This window comes from Hyperolius riggenbachi, chromosome 4, assembly GCF_040937935.1.
Source record: "Hyperolius riggenbachi isolate aHypRig1 chromosome 4, aHypRig1.pri, whole genome shotgun sequence".
Lineage (NCBI taxonomy): Eukaryota > Metazoa > Chordata > Amphibia > Anura > Hyperoliidae > Hyperolius > Hyperolius riggenbachi.
In genome coordinates, this window is record NC_090649.1 from 174,651,734 (window position 1) to 174,671,573 (window position 19,840).

General features: G+C 46.0%; 1 pseudogene; it reads right to left on the bottom strand.

The window, feature by feature from the left end:
* Positions 1-2,892: 2,892 nt before the first annotated feature.
* LOC137505837 (U2 spliceosomal RNA) lies at positions 2,893-3,094 on the bottom strand (annotated as a pseudogene).
* Positions 3,095-19,840: the final 16,746 nt, after the last annotated feature.

Below are 19,840 nucleotides of genomic sequence, written 5' to 3' on the forward strand. Positions count from 1 at the left end.
GAGCAGCGATGAACCCTTGGACTACTGGGTGGGCAGGCTTGACCTGTGGCCAGAGCTTTCCCAATTTACCATCCAGCTTCTGTCTTGCCCTGCCTCAAGCGTCCTGTCAGAAAGGACCTTCAGCGCAGCTGGGGGCATTGTCACTGAGAAGAAAAGTCGCCCAAGTCACAAAAGTGTTCAGTACCTCACCTTTATCAAAATGAATGAGGCATGGATCCCGGAGGGCTAATGCCCGCCCGAAGACTAAGTCAGTCCCCACACACAGCATCTCTGCCTGCACGCCGTGTGACTGCCTGCCCCAAGACTAAGTCGCTCCCCACACAGCATTTCTGTCTGCAGGCCGCTTGACTGCCTTCTCCGCCACCACCTACAGGGTCCAGGACACAAGGCGGATTCCTGAATTTTTAAGGCCGCTGCTAGCAGCAGCCGTTATAATAATTTTTTTATAAAAAATTTTCTGGTGCTTGTACATGCCTGCAAAGTTTTTCTGGCTTCACTGCAGCTGCAACAACAAAACAAAAGGCATGTACATGTGCCAATTCCCCTTTGTGATCATTACCTTGCCGTGGTGAAAGGGCTTGCGTATCACAATGAAGCAATGACCTACAGCGATATGAGTGTCTCGGGGGGGGGTGGCACACCCAAGATAATAAGGTAGTTGCTTCATTGTGGACTGACCAAATTTGATCAGCTGAACAGTCACTGTTGTTCTATCATTGAGCTACCACAGCCCGGCGACCATATGGGCTTGAAAACCATGGTGTGCACCAGTCCAGCATGGCCGTCACTACACAAACAGCTGTTTGCGGTGCGTTACACAGTGAGTTTGGTGTGTCAGTGTGGAGCAGTACTCTAATTACACTCCCTGATTGATGTATACACATGCAAGATGTTTTAACCACCCTGGCGTTCTATTGATTGCGCAATTGTTCTATTGATTGCGCCAGGGTGGCTGAGCAGCACTATTTTTAATTTTTTTTTTTTTAAATCATGTAGCTAGCTTAGCGCTAGCTACATGATAGCCGCTGAGCAGCGGCATCCCCCCACCCCTTACAATCGCCTCCGGCGATCAGAGCAAACAGTAAATCCCATACAGAGCGGGATTTTCTGTTTGGCTTCCCCCATCGCCATGGCGACGATCGTGATGACGTCATCAATGTCGTGACGTCAGAGGGAGTCCCGATCTACCCCTCAGCGCTGCCTGGCACTGATTGGCCAGGCTGCGCACGGGGTCTTGGGGGGGGGGCCTGTTACGTGGCGGGTAGCGGCGCATCGGTGGCGAGTGGCGGCGATCGTCCAACACACAGCTAGCAAAGTGCTAGCTGCGTGTTTTAAAAAAAAATTATGAAAATCGGCCCACCAGGGCCAGAGCAATCCAGCGCGGCGGTCATGGACGAGCTGAGCTCGTCCATACCGCTAAGCTGGTTAAAGCACTTTAGGCCTCCAATTTAGCATGCAATGTGTTTTCTGCCCTTAAAACGCTGCTTTGCGTCAAATCCAGATTTTTCCCTGGGACTTTTGGCGTCTATCCCACTCATCCATGCAAAAACTCAGATGTTAGACCCCTTGAAACATCTTTTCCATCACTTTTGTGGCCAGCATAAGTGTTTCTAGTTTTCAAAGTTCGCCTCCCCATTGAAGTCTATTGCGGTTCGCGAAAGTTTGTACGAAGCGAACTTTTGCGGAAGTTCGCAAACCGAAAATCGGAGGTTCGGGCCATCCCTACTCAGCCATGCCTCCAGAGAAGCAGATTCTTGTTGTACTAACATAACAGCACATGTTGAATTTACACAAAAGGGCACTTCTCTGTTTTTTGGTGTAGAGTAAATGAGCCCCTCTGTCTGCATGTTGGAGTAGCACATGCTTACTGCAGTATGTTTCTACAATTACTTCTTTTCCATAAATGATTTCTGGTGCCCATTTTCTTGCCTAACTGGTAAACATCCCATATTGCCCGTGATGTCAGCATGAAGCACAACACCTTACAAAAGTACTGTGAATTTCATCTGAACAAACTCATCCTGTTATCAGCCTTAACTTCCTTAGCGGTAACCCCGTGCTGGAGGGTGCCACTCAGGCCCTGCTGGGCCGATTTGCATCTTTTTTTTTTTCAAACACGCAGCTAGCACTTTGCTAGCTGCGTGTTTGTTGCGATCGCCGCCGCCCGCCGCCGATGCGCCGATACCCGCCGCGATACATGGGCCCCCCCCACATACCCCTTGCGCAGCCTGGCCAATCGGCGCCAGGCTGCACTATGGGGTGGATCGGGATTCCCTGTGATGTCACGACGTCGATGACGCCACTACGTTCGTCGCCATGGCGACGGGGGAAGCCCTCAAGGAAATCCCGTTCAGAACAAACACCCCCACAAAACGTGCATGAGTAGCCCCAGGCCCCACAAAAAAGCAGGGCCCTTTCCGTTGTTCCCCGAAGGGAACTTATCCCCTTTGCCATCGGCGCAGGGGGTACTTGGCATCCTCCAATACCCGAGGGGTTGGAGGACCCTGGTGGAGTCTTCCGACACCCGAAGGATTGGAGGACTCCGACGTGCCCTGTGGTTACCCACAGGGCCTGGCCGTGTGGCATCCCACATGGTCCGTGGCCCCCTCGAGAGGGAGCCGGGCGGGAACCGAAGTCCCCAGGGGACAAGTCCCCGGTGCCAGCAAGCTGGCCCCGACCTTGCGGCCGGAGTGATAAAAATTCCGCACTCTCCCTAGCCAAAAGGCCGGGGAGCTGCGTTAGTCAGCAATGCATATGGGCAGTACAGACCAAAGCACCTTACTCCGCCCAGGATCTGCCACATCCTAGGTTTTTCAGATACAACTGGAGCACCACTTCCAGGGGCAGTACGCCTAAGCAAAGCCCTCAGCCCTTCAGCTTCGATCATGGTAGATCCATTCTGTCAGCCCCTGAGAATTATGAACCAGGACGGACACCTTTACTGGAGAATCGGAGGTTCCTATCCCCCCCGTTCAACTCGTTCAAGGCGTCCTTCCCCCAGGAGACCAAGCCGGGGTTCCCAGTAACATGCCTCCCAAAAACCTCAAGAACAGATACTACACTTGATCTTAGCCAAAAGGCCGAGATCAGGTGTTTGACTTAGGCCTCTTACACACTACATGTGATTCCAATTTCTTATATGATCCAATTTTTGGAATCCGATTAAAAAAAACGTGGCAGCATGTAGTACTTTTTTAATCGAAATAAAAGTTTGGATTGTATAAAAAAATGGAATCGCATGTAGTGTGCAAGAGGCCTTAGAGAGTTGCACATAAAAAGTTATAATTACTAGGTGGGTCCTTTCTGTTCAACTCTCTCCCGGAACCCCTTATGTGCTGACTTCCGGCATGTAGCCCCACCCCTTTGCAGATGAGTGCCATGTGTCAGGAACCGCCCCGCGGCACGCCCGCGTATACGGTTCCCGACTGCGGGTTTGACCAGATCAAGCGGGGAGCAGCCTTATTCGAGCTAAAACAAGGCTGGGACCACTCAGAACACCTCTCACTGCCACCACTAGCGGTTCGCTAGACACGTCCACTCTGCTGTCGAGTGCTCAGCGCGCAATCCGCGTTTTCGTATTCGGGTCAGCTTTGCGCTTAGGCCAAATACGGGAACGCCACGCACGCACACACACACACACACACACACACACACACACTTGCAATCTTACACTGTAGTGAAGCAAAACCACTAACAGTCGTTTCGAACGATACTGTTAGCCACTCTGCTGTCGCTACTCGCACTGGCGTTTTCATACGTTGGGTCAGCTGCGCGCTTTAGGCCAACGTATGACAAACGCCCCCACACACAATGCAATTACAATTTCATATGGTAGTGTTGCTCAAGCATACAATTAGGCATGGATTTATACACAGTTGCACTTCAATCTCTTCTAGGCTATGAGTGTTAGTTTAGCACAGCAGAAGTCAAGCTTATTAAATAATGATTTAATATTCCATAAAAACATAGAACAATGCAGAACTTAATATATACAAAAAAATGTACAAAAACAAAGTAAAAAAGTTACAAAGATAAAAGTTACAAAAATACACACACGGATATTTGCGTAAAAATAAACGTGGGAAAAAAGAACGTTACCAGCTTAGGTTAGAACGTTGTTTGACGGGAGGACGCCATTTTCGACCAGGAGTCGTGATCATCCCTAGCTAAAGCACTACCTCCAAGAGAAGATTCTTTCTAGGCATCTGGCTCTGCTTTTTATACTGTGAGATACGCCTGAAGGCTGCAACTTCCTTGGGAGGGGAGGAACTACCGTATTTCGCGCCGTATAAGACGCTCCGGAATATAAGACGCACCTAGGTTTAGAGGGCAAAAACCAGGGAAAAAAAATATAAACTAAACCTGGTGCGTCCATATTTCAGGAGCGTCTTGTACATGACCTCCCCCAAATGGTGCCCTCCCGTGTCCCCATGTCTCCCCCAGGTGTCCTCCTGTCACCCCCAGTTGTCCTCCTGTACCCCCATGTGTCAGTGCTGTACCCCCATGTGTCAGTGCTGTACCCCCATGTGTCAGTGCTGTACCCCCAAGTGTCCTCCTGTCCCCCCCAAGTGTCCTGTCCCCCCAAGTGTCCTCCTGTCCCCCCAAGTGTCCTCCTGTCCCCCCAAGTGTCCCCCAGTGTCCTCCTGTCCCCCCCAAGTGTCCTCCTGTCCCCCCCAAGTGTCCTCCTGTACCCCCAAGTGTCCTCCTGTCCCCCCCAAGTGTCCTCCTGCCCCCCCCCCAAGTGTCCCCCAGTGTCCTCCCAAATGTGCTCCTGTCCCCCCCAAGTGTCCTCCTGTCCCCCCCAAGTGTCCTCCCAAGTGTCCAAGTGTCCTCCCAAAGTGCTCCTGCCCCCCAAGTGTCCTGTAGAGTGTCCCCCTCACTGTGTGTCCCACTGTGAGTCCCCCCCCCTGTTGCCGGGCCCCCCCCCCCCTCTGTCGCTGGGTCCCCCCCTCTGTCGCCGGGTCCCCCCCTGTGAGAAGCGGCAGCGTCAGTAGCTTACCTCCTCCATCTTGCCCGCGGCGACTGAAGACCTCCGGCACCTGTGGGCGGCTTCCTCTAGTGCCGGCTTCTAATGACGCGTCATTGATGACGCGTCATTACAAGCCGGCACTAGAGGAAGCCGCCCACAGGAGCCGGATGTCTTCAATCGCCGTGGGCAAGATGGAGGAGGTAAGCTTCTGACGCTGCCGCTTCTCACAGAGGGGGACCCGGCGACACAGGGGGGGGGGGACCCGGCGACACGGGGGGGGGGGGTGGAGACAAGCGGGGAGGACTCACAGCGGCAAGGCAGGGAATACCCAATGGCGTCGGATCGGCGGTTTGTATCGGCGGGCATCCGTAAGTCGGGGATTCCCTGCCTTTGCCGTATAAGACGCAGGGACTTTTTCTCCCCATTTTTTGGGGAGAAAAAGTGCGTCTTATACGGCGGAAAATACAGTAGTTTTTATTTAAATCTCAGACATAATTCCATTTCCAGGTAAAAGTCTATACATCAAAAGATTATGAAGTGAGGCTTTCAACTCCAGGTGAAAACTTGATTAAGGCTTCCTCCCATTATTTCCTAGCATCAAAGCTTTCCTGTCTCAGCCCTTAAAGTCTGCAGAGATTTCCAACCCCCTTCCAATAGATGTAATGTACAGGGTATAGTTTGCACCTCCACCAATAATTCAATTTCCACAGGTAAAAAATGGTATCAAAAGGACTTCACCCCTTCACCCATTTCCAGTAGGCTGTCATGTACATTTCAAACATTCCTGTGTTAGTCTCCAGACTCTGGTAGTCTCGCTTTGTGTATAGAGACAATGGGCCGTCTCCTGAGTTCAAAAAGCCAGGCAGATAATCCCATTAGCAGGGAACCACTCTCAGAGGAACTGCATACAGAAACTCAAAGTACTTCATGGTCAAGACAATCACCCATTTCCTTGCCCCAAGCAACTCAAGGCAACAGCTCCCTTCTAGCAGACCTACACGGAACACAGGCAGAAAAATGAAAGAATATGTTCCTGTATTCCTAACATCATCAGCACCCCAATATATCACCACACCATGGAGCACTAGTCTGAAAGGGCAGTGCTAAGCACCGGAATTCCTGGGTGAGTCTAGAGGTGCGTACACACACGTCTGATTTTATGCCCAATTGTCGTTCAAACCAGATGTTTCAACGACTTTTCTTTCAAACAAAAAGTCGTTCAGACTCCTTGTGTACACAGACGACAAAACGTTTGAAATTCTAGACTGATCAAATGACTTGTTTTTTGAAAGTCTATTAGTGTAAAGCTAATAGACTTTCAAACAACAAGTCGTTTGTACACAAGTCCGTATCTAACTGTCGTTTGAACTGCGGATCAGTCAAAACTGCTGCTATTAGTCTAATGATCATTCGTACACACAGCAAACTGTCGTTCAAACGACCGGTTTGAACAACAAGTCGTTCAGAAATATCAGACGTGTGTAGGTACCTTTAGGCCTATGTTTCATGGCAATGTACACATTACTAACTCAATTACTAGTGACTGTCTCTAGCAGAAAGGCTGCACAAATCCACTTCATTGTTGACCGAAAGTTAGACTTTAAGAGAGCCCTCAGAAATGCAATTCAGTTATAAACACTTCAGTAGTGTATTTTGAACTATACATGCTCTAAATTGACAACAGTGAGCCCTATTGTACTGTAAAAGACAAGCCCTCTTTAACAAAGTAAATACTGCATTTTCTCCTTGCAATTAATGATTTAAAAAGGATAAACCGTAATGAAAATCGTTTTTTCTTTCACAGTGGGTGATACGCATGTTGTGAGGGTTTCCGGTTTCATTGCTAGACTTCACGCTGTAGAAGTCCAGATGAGTGGGCAGCAGGAAAACAAAGTAGAAGACTGTCATTTACTTAACACCCATGTAGGGATGCTCGTCGTATTCCGCGGAATGGAGATTTCTGCGATTCCGGACGGAAATTGGCAATTCCGTTCCGGTAAGCCGGAACGGAAAAGCTATAGCGCTAATCGGAAATAGTGGAATTATCTATGCGGAATTCCGTTGGAATTTAAACAGAAGTGTGTAAAAGCTGCATTAGCCAATCAGAAGGATCAGAAGGGGATAGGCCCATCACAGAGGCTTAGAACATGATGATTTCTGCATTAAAAATGGAATTTCTGCACCAATTAGAGTCTTAACAAAAACCAACCAATCCTACGTTAGCAACCAGCTCCTAGCTACCTATCATCAGCTATCCCACCCATTTTGTATAAAAGAGAGGCAGTCACGAAAGCTTGTGGGTATCAGGCTGGTGTTGGAGAGAGGAGAGACAGACCCATATTAGTTGTTTCAACATAAAACAATAGTCTTTTTATAGACTGTATATAAAACAAAAGTATTTTTAAAGACTCTGAGAGAGAATGAGATTGAGTGTGAGCTGTAGTAGGTAGCTAGGTGTATTTGTGAAAGAGTGACAGTAAATTGTTAGTTTGAGTGATAGATTGTAGTGTAGTGTACTAGTAGTTGCTGTGTGGAGAGGGTTAAACAGAGCCAGCCAGGCTGCAGGCTTAGTGTTTGACAGAGTGAGAGAGTTAGGTGGTGATTGATACGTTTTTTGTTTTGTTTTGTTTTCTTGTTTTGTTTTCTAAGTTCATTTTTTTTTGTTTTCTTTATTTTGTTTTTGATTTATTTTCTTTATTTATTTTACTTTGGTTCTTTCTCATACCCCTTCCCCAATAAAGTTTTTGGCCCCAAAGCAATGGAGCGAGAGCAGCAGCAATTTTCTGCCACTCCTAAAAGAAAATGGAGTGATGGTGGTGTTGATGGATCACGTCAAGTACGTGATCAGGTTGAGGGTGGCAGCAGCAGCAGGAAGCGTTCCCCCCTGGTCAGAGATGTCTTCCCTCTGTTCGCACGCAGGAAAATTTTGACAGAGCAGCAGGCGAACAGAGTTGTTGATTATTTAGATCAGGAACCCTCTACCCAGTCTGAGGAACTTGAAGCTAGTGGCAGCAGCACCAGTAGTGGCCAGGTTCCTCATGACCAGAACCTGACCGCAGCTGCTTCTCTTGATGAGGTTGCTTCCTCCCAGTACTCTCCTCCAGAATTAAAGCACACCTATGTTGACGAGAGAGATGTGCAGAAGGATTGGGAGGAGGCATTGGAGGAGACCATGGGACCAAGGTCCCAAGAAGTGGTGGGTTCTGTGGTGACAGAAATGGCCCGTGTTTTCTTCATCCAGTAGTAATCCATTACAACTGGAAGCTTGTGTCACCACGAATCTACATCACCACCAGTCAACTACAGAGGTGTTTTGTGGCCAGGTGGAGGGTCCAGAAGAGTCACTTATGGGTTCCAGTGATTTGGTTGAACTGGATGATGTTTTGGATGATGAGGCGGCTGATCCACCGTGGTTGCCATCTGGTGGGTTAGGCACTAGCTGGCGTGTGCAGCATGGAGAAACAGAACAGACGGTTGGCCAGCAGCCTGCAAGTGCTTTCCCATCTGTCAGCACCCACCAGTCCAATGTTGACCATCGACGTGCTAGAACAGGTCACACCACTGCTCCACATGCACGTACGTCCCCTGCATTGAATTATTTTAATGTTCTGGAAGAGGATGAATCCAGGGCAGTCTGTTCTGTGTGCCGTAAATCAGTGAGCAGAGGCAAATCGGGCACAGGGTTTGGCACTTCAGGGCTGATAAGCGATCTGCACAACCACCACAGACAGGAGTTCGAATATGTAAAGAATTACAATAAGATGGGTGGAGGAAAAGCAGCTGCAACAGGCCCCTCCTTTTCTTTTTCTACTCGTCCTGTCCCTATCCAAAGTACTCAGTCCCATTCTAGTTCAAATCCCTCTGCATGCCAGGCTGGAAGAGGGCTCCAGACCTCGGCAAGCAGCTCATCATCACCCTTGTTGGTTTCCTCTGAATCACCAGTGTTCCAGCGTCAGGCCTTTTTGCCAGAAATGTTGCAGAGGAAGCGGATGCTCCCTGCAACTGATCCTTTGTTGTGAAAAATAATGCGCTCCTGGCAAGGCTGTTGGGCCAACAGCTTCCACCCTACCAGCTTGTGGACTGTGCCCCCTTCCGCAGACTGATGAAGAGTGTTGCTCCACAATGGAGGATCCCCAGTCGCCATTATTTTGCCAGGAATGCTATCCCTGCCCTTCACCAGCACATTGTGGAGTTTGTCAGCCAGTCTATGGATCACGCTGTCGGTGGCAAGGTGCACTTCACTATGGATGGCTGGAGCAGCAGGCATGGGCAGGGAAAGTAACTTTTCCCGCCCATTGGGTCACGCTCCATGGTGCTACCGAGGAAGGTGCAAGATCTGGGGCATCTCAGCTTGAAGGGGAGGCCTGTTGTACTTCCCTCTGCTACCTGTTCTGTCCAAGGCCAGTCCGCCGTTGTTGAGCCTCCCAGCAAGTGGTCCTGCTCCTACACTTTTCAGATTTCAGCGGCTTCTTTTAACTGCATGTCCTTGCCAAACAGCGCTGGTGATGGCTGCAGTCCTGGTGAGAGGTCTTCCTGCGATGTCTCCTCTCCAACCAGACTCTCTGTCTTCTGCCTGTACCTCTTTACTTCTCCACCCTCCTCCTATGCATCACCCACTTTTTCATATGTCCCCCTTTTCTGACTGTCCTCAGAGGAGTTCACAATCTAATCTTACCATTGTCATAGTCTAATGTCCTACAATAATATTATTGTGTATTTTTATAGCATTGACATCTTCTAGAACAGAGTTTCATAACCGTTAGCTCCGTCCACATCCTGACAACTCATTTTCCCCCAAAATTTGCAGCAACATGTTCACGCTCCAAACCCACCCAACCCTTCCATCATTTTTTTTTTTTTAATCTTTCCATCAATCTGGAACAGGAAGTGAAATAGAATGAGAGCTACAACTTAACTCCTTATTGAATTTCACATTTATTTAAATAGGCAGTTTAAAGTGCAGGTACCATAGAAACCAGAATTTAGCCTGAGCAGTTCAGTGGGGGGGACCTTGCCAGTGTTTTACCTCCTGTAATCAGAAAAAAATTAAGATGAAATGGGGCAGAAGCCCCAGGTAAGTGCACCTATTTTTTTTAAGGATCTTCAGGTTCCAACAACCCCCACCCAAAAAAAAGAAACCATACTACCTGTGAATATGAAATGCTATTCAGGTGGCCATACATTAGATGATGGTAACCAGCTTTAACCATCAGATCCTACCTGCCTACACACTGCAGATAGTTTACCAATACATTTCAGCAGTTTATCTATCGTAAATTGCCCTAGTGCCATGCCTCTGCCTGGCAGCAGCCCCCCATCTAATGTGTGCCCCCAGTCCTGGGTCAGTCTCACCTATTACACCGGTGTGACTTCTGGCCTCCACCAGTGACCAGAATCTTTTTGACATGCCACCACAAGTGCCTCCACCCCTTGACACCGCCGCATTTAGTGGTTGTCAGAAAATTGCACTCCGTTACCACCGTGCACCCGATCAAATCCTTTCAACTGAAATTGTTCCAGCATGCTGGATTGATCTATTCGTCTAGAAATGATTGAAGTGATCGATCAGGTGGCCATGTTGTGGCATCAATCTCTGCCAGATTTGATCATTATGATCAAGTCATCCAGATATTGATGACAAAAATCGAATACTGTATAGGCACTGCTAACATTGTCTTTTGAATGCATATTTGTACCTCAATGAAGCTAACTGATATTATTGCTGGCTGCAGAACCAGGGCCGGGCCGAGGCATAGGCTGGAGAGGCTCCAGCCTCAGGGCGCAGTGTAGGAGGGGGCGCAGAATTCATTCAGCTGTCATTCCTAATTGTGTTTGAAGCAGAAAGAAATAAGAAAAGGGGATACATGGCAGTGACTGCAAGCCAGATAACTAGATATTAAGGTGTTGGGGAGGTTGTGGGCCCTGTGGTGCCTCTTAGTCTAATAGCAATCAGTCTGTGACGGCTGGGGTGGCAGGGATGGAGGGGCGCACTTTGGTGTCTCAGCCTTGGGTGCTGGAGGACCTTGTCCCGGCTCTGTGCAGAACAAATTATCAGATAGATTTCTAATTAAGTAAATAGTGAGCAAATAAAGAAGAAAACGTTTTCTACCTACCCCCTGGATACAGCAGAAACTTTAGCCTTGGTTACAAAGTTTATTATACTTCCAATACAACCTGATAATTTTGACCACCAACAGCTTATCAATTAGCAGCTAATTGAAGTGAAAAGCATGCATGTTAACCGTTGAAAACCATTCAGATGGTTTTAGGTGTTAATTGTATGCTGTGTTTAATGCTTTAGATTGATGAAATTTGAGTTTAATCCTACTTTAAAGGGTATGTTATCAACAAAGTGTGAAAACATCTCCTATGGAAAAACTCAGGAGACAAGTTAATTGAATGGGGCAGTTCACAAGATGTCGGATGCACAACATACCCCAAGTGGACATACTGTGCCCCGTCACTTGTCCATGGACATATTCACACTACTCACCGCTGTGTATCCAATCCGCTGTCACTGCTGCCATTCAGGTTTTGTACTACTGCTGCCACTGTTGCTCTACTCCACTGCATGGGACAAGCGATGTTACATAGATCGGAGTCCTGGCAGAAGCGTCAGGCCCGCATTGGATTGCAAAAGACCAATGGAAATCCCCCCTAGCAACAAGGAGTGATGGACCAATGAGAATCCTCCCTGTTGCTTGGGAGGATTCCCATTGGTCTTTTGCAATCCAATGGGAGCCTGATGCTTCTGTTGAGACTCCAATCTGCATACCGGCGCTTGTCCCAAGCAGTAGAGCTGGACATTGTGGTAGCAGTGCCACCTGAGAAGACAAGGTGGCAGAAGACAAGTGAGTTAAGCAGGAACATACGTGATGAAAAGTTTAGTGAAAACTCATAGTTTTGCATGGATTCTGTCAGCATCCGCTTCATTGGCAATTAGGGAAAAATCGTGCAGGTTGCAAATTTGTGTTCCACTTACCGCAACGCATCAACTAATTTGTTGCAGATGGTCAAGAAATAACGCAGGATCCATGAACATGTCCGTTTCCCTGATGTGGAAACAGTATGCTATTTTAGCCAGTTGGAACCTAGACTAATTGCACAAGTAGTTCTACTAAAGATTCCTGACCGTAGACCATAAGCAATGTTGTGCAAGGGCCTGAAACAGGCAGTTCATTTGAGGAAGTTGCCTGAAGCGGTTTAGTAAAAACAGAAATGGGCAGCAAGACTCATCAGCAGTACCAAATGTTTATTTGTAATTATTGCCATAAAAGTTTTGCAAAAGTAAAGGTTTTGCTATACACTAATATGCAACTTTGAAACTGTTACCTCAATAAAATAAATGAATGAACATAGTACAGTATTTGGGGTCTTTTTTCCAGTTTGGTTTTCATTATTTAGTTTTAAGACTTAAATCTTTCATGTTGTTCTGGGTCACGAATGCAGAAATATTGAAAGTTCAAGAGTTCACAAACTTCAAAGCACTATTATGAATTACAGCACACAGGGGCGTAACTAGAAATGACGGGGCCCCCTGCAAAACTTTGGATGGGGCCCCCTCCCGCCTTCTCTCCATGACCAGTCTCCTCAAGTATCACTACAGGACACAGCAGTTGCGGAGGCTGTACACAAGACTCTGCAAGACAACACTGAATAGGGACTGTCTACAAATCTGTCTCTGCAAAACATTGTATGATTCCTTATCAGGAGCTCAGCAGATGCAGTCATTAGAACAACTTTGCAAAGAGCAGAAAGCTTTTTCTCTCCTTGCCCTTAGTTGTCAGTTTCTCAGGACTGGGCCCCCTGCTGCTTCTGGGCCCCCTTGTGGCTGCATCCCTTGCAGGGTCTATTGTTACGCCCCTGACAGCACAGCTTAGAGAAGAATCATCTGTCGCAGAACACATTACAGATATGTTGCTTTAAAGGGATATATCTGGAAATCAAGTAAACAATTGATGGGTAAGTGGGTGAGAAGGAATGTTGCGGTATCCCTGAGGAACAGTTGGGCACTGACACATGAATATTCAAACAAGTATAGTTTCGCTCAGCACCTGTCCGGGGGCTCAAAACAGGGACAGATACCAATACAGCATAAATAATAATAAATAATACAGCAAGCAATTTTGCATTCTCACCTGCCTGCACCTTTATCTTGGCTGCCAGGGGGACAAACACATCAGCCTTTCTGCGCTCAAGTAGCGCTTGTTCATGTGCTTGTCTGGGCGTAGGGCGGCGTGTGTGAGCTTCCGTGATAACCCCATTGGCCCTGTGGCCAGAAGTATGTGTAATCAAAACATAAACAAATGATATGGCTACCATTATAAGTTCAATAGTGCACTTGTGACATAATTAGCATTGGCGCAATCAAATATTCATACATTCAATGTTAGTACATCTATTGCTGCACAGTGGATTTTTAAATGTAATTCGGGTGTCAGTAATCCGGACCCCAAATTACTTCTCCCCCCGAGTTTCTATGACCCGGAGGGGGAATAGTATTAAAGCAGCCCGGTAATTCAGCAGAAGCAGGGTGAGCTGGCATACAACACACCCAGCACCCATCTGACCGGGCGCCAAAATAACGCATACATATGGTACAGGGGTTGCTGAATATGGAAGAGGAGGCTGCAACTGGGGAGCAGGACATGGAAGATTACAGCTGCTGCCTAATGAAGCTGTACATGAATGAGAGGAGCAGGAAGAGGGTAAGTCATCCCATTATAAAAGCTGCACATGAAACAGGAGGGCTACGGTACATAAATGTTATGAATTAAACAGTGGGCTGCCCTTGAAATTGGAAGGCGCCTGCTGCACATGACATATATTGGGAGCCATAAGTTGGGGGGGGGGGGAGGAGGGGTAAATCCGGGCAGGGGTTGAAGGGACATCACCAAACAGTATGGAACCTTTAACTTTTGCAATTAATAAAGCAAACACACACACACACACACAAGAGGTACTGTGCCCATATGAGAATAATTAGCTTCAAAACTCTACTGCTTATTTATGTGTAAGTTCGATGACATTTTGTAGCTTTTCTAGATTAGAACTTGAATATCATGTTACAGTTATTTCTGGTGCTTCTATTGACTACTTATCACCCACAAGCCTCTGTGTTTCATTTCCCCATACACTGGCAGCTAATCTTGGGATGGGAAACTCACAAACAAGTCATGTCCTGCAAGTGGTAAAACCTGTTCTGCTTGTGTATTGTGGAAAGCAGCAATATAGCAAGAGAGGTAACTAGCCACTAACAGCTGGCCATGAGAAAGATGCACCTTTAACACCTCTTAGGTTTCTAGTCAGTGTCGTGTTACAGGCTGCTGTGTCCCTTGAGTAGTCCTTTACTGGACTGGATTTAGCTTTTATTTTTGTGCAGAAAATATAATTTACCATTAGCTCACCTTACAAAAAAAAAAACACTATGGGTTTTACATCAGTTTCAGCTTTGTCTTATCTTAATAAGAGTAATGCAGGAAAATCTTTGGTCGAGTTTTGTCAATCTATAATAATAATAATAATTTCCCAGCCGTCTGCTGTATGTGTGTTTGTCTGTCTGCCCCGATGTGATTGGCTGCGGCGCTGATTGGACGGCATGTGAAGAGATTGCGTGCACACATGCCCCTTACAGCGTAGCGCCCACCACCAGCTAGTTTAGAAATATTTACTGTCTCATTTTTATCAAGATTTTAGGACATACTAGGTGATTACCAGAAATGTTCCAGTCCTGAAATTCCCAGAACATATGCACATGATCGCAGGGTGGGTCAGCCTACCACAGTCTATTTATAACTACTTTCAATAGATGAACCTCTTCCAGGAAAAATCAACTTTGGTTACAAAATTGTCATAGATATATAGCACGACACTGAACAAGTGTTTTTGTAATTTGATTCTATTAAAAATGATCTTTCCATTTCTATTTGTAGCCAAGAAAGAATTACCATAATTGGGCAGGTTGACAGTAAAGAGTCAGGCTTCTTTTACATGGTAGGCTGAACTGTGCACTTGTTGGGCAGTTCAGCTTCCCGTCTGCCAGCTTAGGGGGAAGTCTGTTTTTTATGACCCTTTATTGTTTATAATTATTTATAAATACTTAAATTTACAAAATTATGTTTGCACATCTGTGCACACGTTGATCCCTGCCGGCACTTGTAATCTAATGTAAAGCATGTCCCAGAAAAGCATCTTTAAATGTGCCGCCCAATGGGTAATGTCACTGGCACTTTTAAAGACGCTTTGCATTTGCAGCCAGGGTTTACCATTGGTTATTACACTAACCAATGGAATCTCTCCATTTTAGGGGTGTGGCAATACCAGGTTTGATTTGTCATCAGCTTTGCAGTGTTGTACTGAGCTAACAGCAGGCTGTGCAGGTCTCTATTTGGAAGGCCTGTATAGATGACACTGCAATAGTCCATGTGATGATGGTACACACTTGGGTTGGAAGATCCTCTGGAGGTATGAGGTGCTTATTTTTTGCAATACAGTACACCTAAGTTTTTGAGCTCTCTCCCCTCAGTGGTGCCTATTAAGACTGGAACTGCTTTGTTGCCAAATGCTGACCTCCAATGACAAGAACCTCAGTTTTGTTAGATCATCAGCTTCATCAAAGAAGGAACTATTTTTAGGGCCTTTCTATCCACTGTAACACAATGGTGAGTAATGGTAAATATTGATATGTTGGCTAAAATCTTAGATGCTTAGGTCTAAGTTCAGCTTGCCTGTTGCTCATTATATTGACGTGATCACACCTCACTTCTACTTCCTCTGTAGGCTAAAATAGGAAGCAAAAGTGTGACATGATGACACGATCTTCACCAATTATTCGAAGACTTGCAAATCACTCACCCGATCAAACTGATCCTTCATGAAGTCTACTCAAAGAGAATTTATGTAAAGAAGAAACACAAAACTAATGATTATGGCTGTTGATGAGAATCTTTAAAGTGGATTAAGCTTGGCAAATGAAAATGCAAGACAGTTGTTCCTGCATTGGAGTTAAAAGTTCTGCCAACAAAAATACTTCTCAGAGGACTTCTGTACACACTAGGCATCTCCAAGTAAAATAAGGCACAGGGGAGGAGCATGGACAATGCACCATGTAAGCACAGCTACGTAATAATTCCAGTATGTGTAAGTGTCAAAGCTCTTACGAGGCAAACACTAGAGCGCACTCAGCGGGCAGTAGCAGTGTTAGGGAGCCTCGACCAAGAATTCCTTACTGAATAGGTGCTGGCTTACAGAAATAGGAAGAGCCGAGATTTGAACCCAGGACTCCTATGTCCAAGGCAGAGCCCGTAACCATTACACTTTCCATACCCTCCAACATGACCCACTCCAGTAGACACAGTGCTCTGCTGCACTTTCCACATCCTTCCTCATTGCAGTCACGTTACATGAGTTCTTAAAGGGAACCAGAGGTGACAGGGATATGGAGGCTGCCATATTTATTTCCTTTTAAATAATACCAGTTGCCAGACAGTGGTCCAGATCCTGTGTCTATAATACTTTAAGCCATAGACCCTGAATAATCATGCAGCAGATCAGGTACTCTGATTCAGCTGACTTAGGGCTCTTTCACACTAGGCGCTGATCTGTGCATTTTGATGGACTGCTCCTAGGATGCGGTAAGCATGGTAACACGAAAGTCACTTTCGTGTTACCTTTCACATTAGACAAAGCATTCCGGAGCATTACGTTGTAGCGCTGCTGGGAGCTTTTAATCGTCCGGTCGAGTGAATTAGAACTAACGTCGCTAATCAACATTGCACCGCAACTTCCTGATCTCATGCCATAGGTCATAACGCGTGCACGAAATCAGGTTCGTGCACGCGTTGCCTAATGTGAAAGAGCCCTCAGGGTTTACTGTATTAGCCATATGCTTGTTCCAGGGTTTTAACTTAGACACTACTTATGCCAGAAGATCAACAGCCAGGCAACTAGCATTGTTTACAAGGAAACACATAAGGCAGCCTCCATATCCCTCACACCGCGGGTTCCCTTTAAGGAACCCTTCTCTGAAGTTTGACTAAAGCCAGGTGATGTCAATCAGGAATGGAATAAGAATAATATAGCGTACCTAGCCTAGGTAACAGATAGAGGCATAAAGCGTCACAAGGAAACACCATTCACACAAAGACTAATTACTGGTGTTCTCTCTCAGTAGGTTATGGTCAGTAATCCTCTTACTGTAGCAGCTAATTGCTGTGTCTTATGCAATATAGCAGGATATCTAGGGAATCTACAGGTTTAAACCAGCCTCAACATATGTCAGAAGACCAGATGTAATTATGTTCCTGTATAATTACCACTGGGTGTCAGAGTCACCTGGCGATTGAGAAACAAAAGCACATTGGTTTACGTGTGTATGTCATCCTATTGTGTTTACATTATAGCAGCTGATGTACCGTTCTGAAAATGGTAGCAAGGACATACTGGAAGCAATATATTATTATTAAAATAGTAGGCATACATGCAAAAACGGCGCCCCAGGAAATTTGGGCGCAGGGTGAAGCCAAAAAACCTGCTGCTGCAAAAGTCCAGGAGGCGTTAATTACCATTCCCCCTCCAGGTCACCATGACCCAGGGGGAAAGATGGAATTCGTCTGCCAGCTATTGCTGAAGGCTGAATTACATTTTTTTTTAAGTAATTAGGGCTCCGTCTTTTGACAGCGCCCACATTACTGTCTGAGAGCCGCTATAGCGTAATTCACATTATGGCTGATTTCCTGGTGCTGTTTTGGTCTGTTTCACTTTGGGAGTCCACGTGCACCATCAGTTACCAAAAAGTAATTTATAGCTCATTTTACTCTGGAAGAAACATATGACTTATGTGTACGTGATTACATGTATTTTACATTTTTTTGTGACAGTGGTCCTAGAGCATGAACACTCCTCCCCACCCTTGCATGGTGAGTGCAAGAAGTGGTGAGTGACTTTTCAGCCTCACCTCCCATATCCAGAAGACAGCGCACCTCTGCTAGACCCAAAAGGAGGGGCACCATGGAGTAGCAGCAGGCATGTGAATGCTGCAGATAACAGGGAAATTAAGTATTTCGGATCATTTTAAAGTTTACCAGAGATTATCTGGAGAAAATGATTTCACTTACATAGGACTTCATCCAGCCCCCTTAAGTCTGTCAGCTCCCTCACCATCCTCCATGTCCCCTCGGTTGTGCTGCTGTCTGCCCTGTAATGTTCGTGACTCGGCTCAGTCATGGACTACTGCATATGTGCGATCACAGCAAAGTGCACCCCCGATACTACTCCAGAGTCCGGCAGTACTATCACTTTGTTAGAAACTTATGTGAGGCATTATTTCTGACCATATGCTTATTTAGAGGGTTTTTTCTTTTTCTGCTTATCTTTAGAACATCTATGGAGCTTTCTAGTGTTAATGATGATGAAAACTGAGGGTCCCGTTAGAAGATAAGGGGCACCAATAAATACTTGTCAGAGATCCTAATAATGCCCTTTTTCCACAACAAGGCGAAGGTGTTAGATGTTCCCGACACGAGTGAAACGACAAGTCCTTTTTTGAAACCAGGTAACACCCCCACGCGTCAAATGATGACACGCGTCATACTTGGGGTTACCAAACTGTAGCCGAAAGGCTGGAAGGCTGAACTGTCCAAAAAGCATGCAGTTCAGCTATCTCTGGAAAGCTGGCTTAGGGCTGGTTCAGACGGACGTTTTTGCGGCGTTAAACGCGGGCTTTCAAACGCGACGTTTTTTTGGATCTACCGCCGTCTTATTCAAGTAATGTTTACCTATTGCCAAAAAAGTTGACCTTATTGTCACTCTGGGAATGTTTTTCACACTTTCCGCCTGAATGGGGAGTAACAGAAATTTTCAAAGGTGAGGGACACACCAAACAGCAATAAAAATCCAAAAGAAGTATGCTTTCCCAAAGTACTAAAATATATTTTCTACACCATACCCCCACGTTTAGTTTAGTTTTTTGTTTTTATTCTACGCTAAGTTTCCTTTAGTTAAGATGTTCCACTAGAGGTGGACTGAATTGAACCACAGTGGTTCTTTATACATCTATTCTGCAATATATAATTGAGCTGAATACACAATTATCAGTGACAGATGACATATGCTTTGTACTAGTGAGGATTATGTTTATTCTATACTCAACTGATATGTAACTTGCATATTCTCTCATGATTGTTTCCATTATCTCACTGATACTATGCATTCTGTGCTCACTGTGATATATATTTTGTATATGTTTTTCTTTAATAAAACGAATTAAAAAAAAAATCAATAAGAAGTGCTGACAAGAGATTGTCAATGAGATGCAAATAATTCTGGCATGCATGTAAATAATATGCAGCTTAGAACTTAGCCAATCAGATGTAGTCTCTGGTTTTGATAGGCCTAGTCCACAAGCCAGAATTATTAGCTTCTCATTGAGCACTCAACCACACCTAGAGCAGTGATTCCCATTTATGTGTCGCGGCAGCACTGGCTATGTATCAGCGCGTTCCCCCGCACTATGGTATATTCTGTACCATATTGATGCGATCTATTGATCAATGCACTACCTGTACTTTGCCAATGGCCATGTGTCCACAAATAATTCCGGGTGCGACGTCTGTTGCACTTGGCGAATAAAGTTGATTCTGATTCTGATTCTATCCCCTTCTCACTTCTGAGATCCGCCTTGTCCATTTAGAGCAGGGCTACAAGAAAATGGCTGCCGATATCCACAAATGCAGACAACAGTGGCCATTTTCTTGTAGCCCTGCTCTAACTATACACAGAGCGAAGGCAGAGAAGCTGAGACGGAGACAGCGCTGGAATGCATGGAGCTGGTGAGTGACCCATCGCCACCACATGCTACTGGGGGCTGCTAAT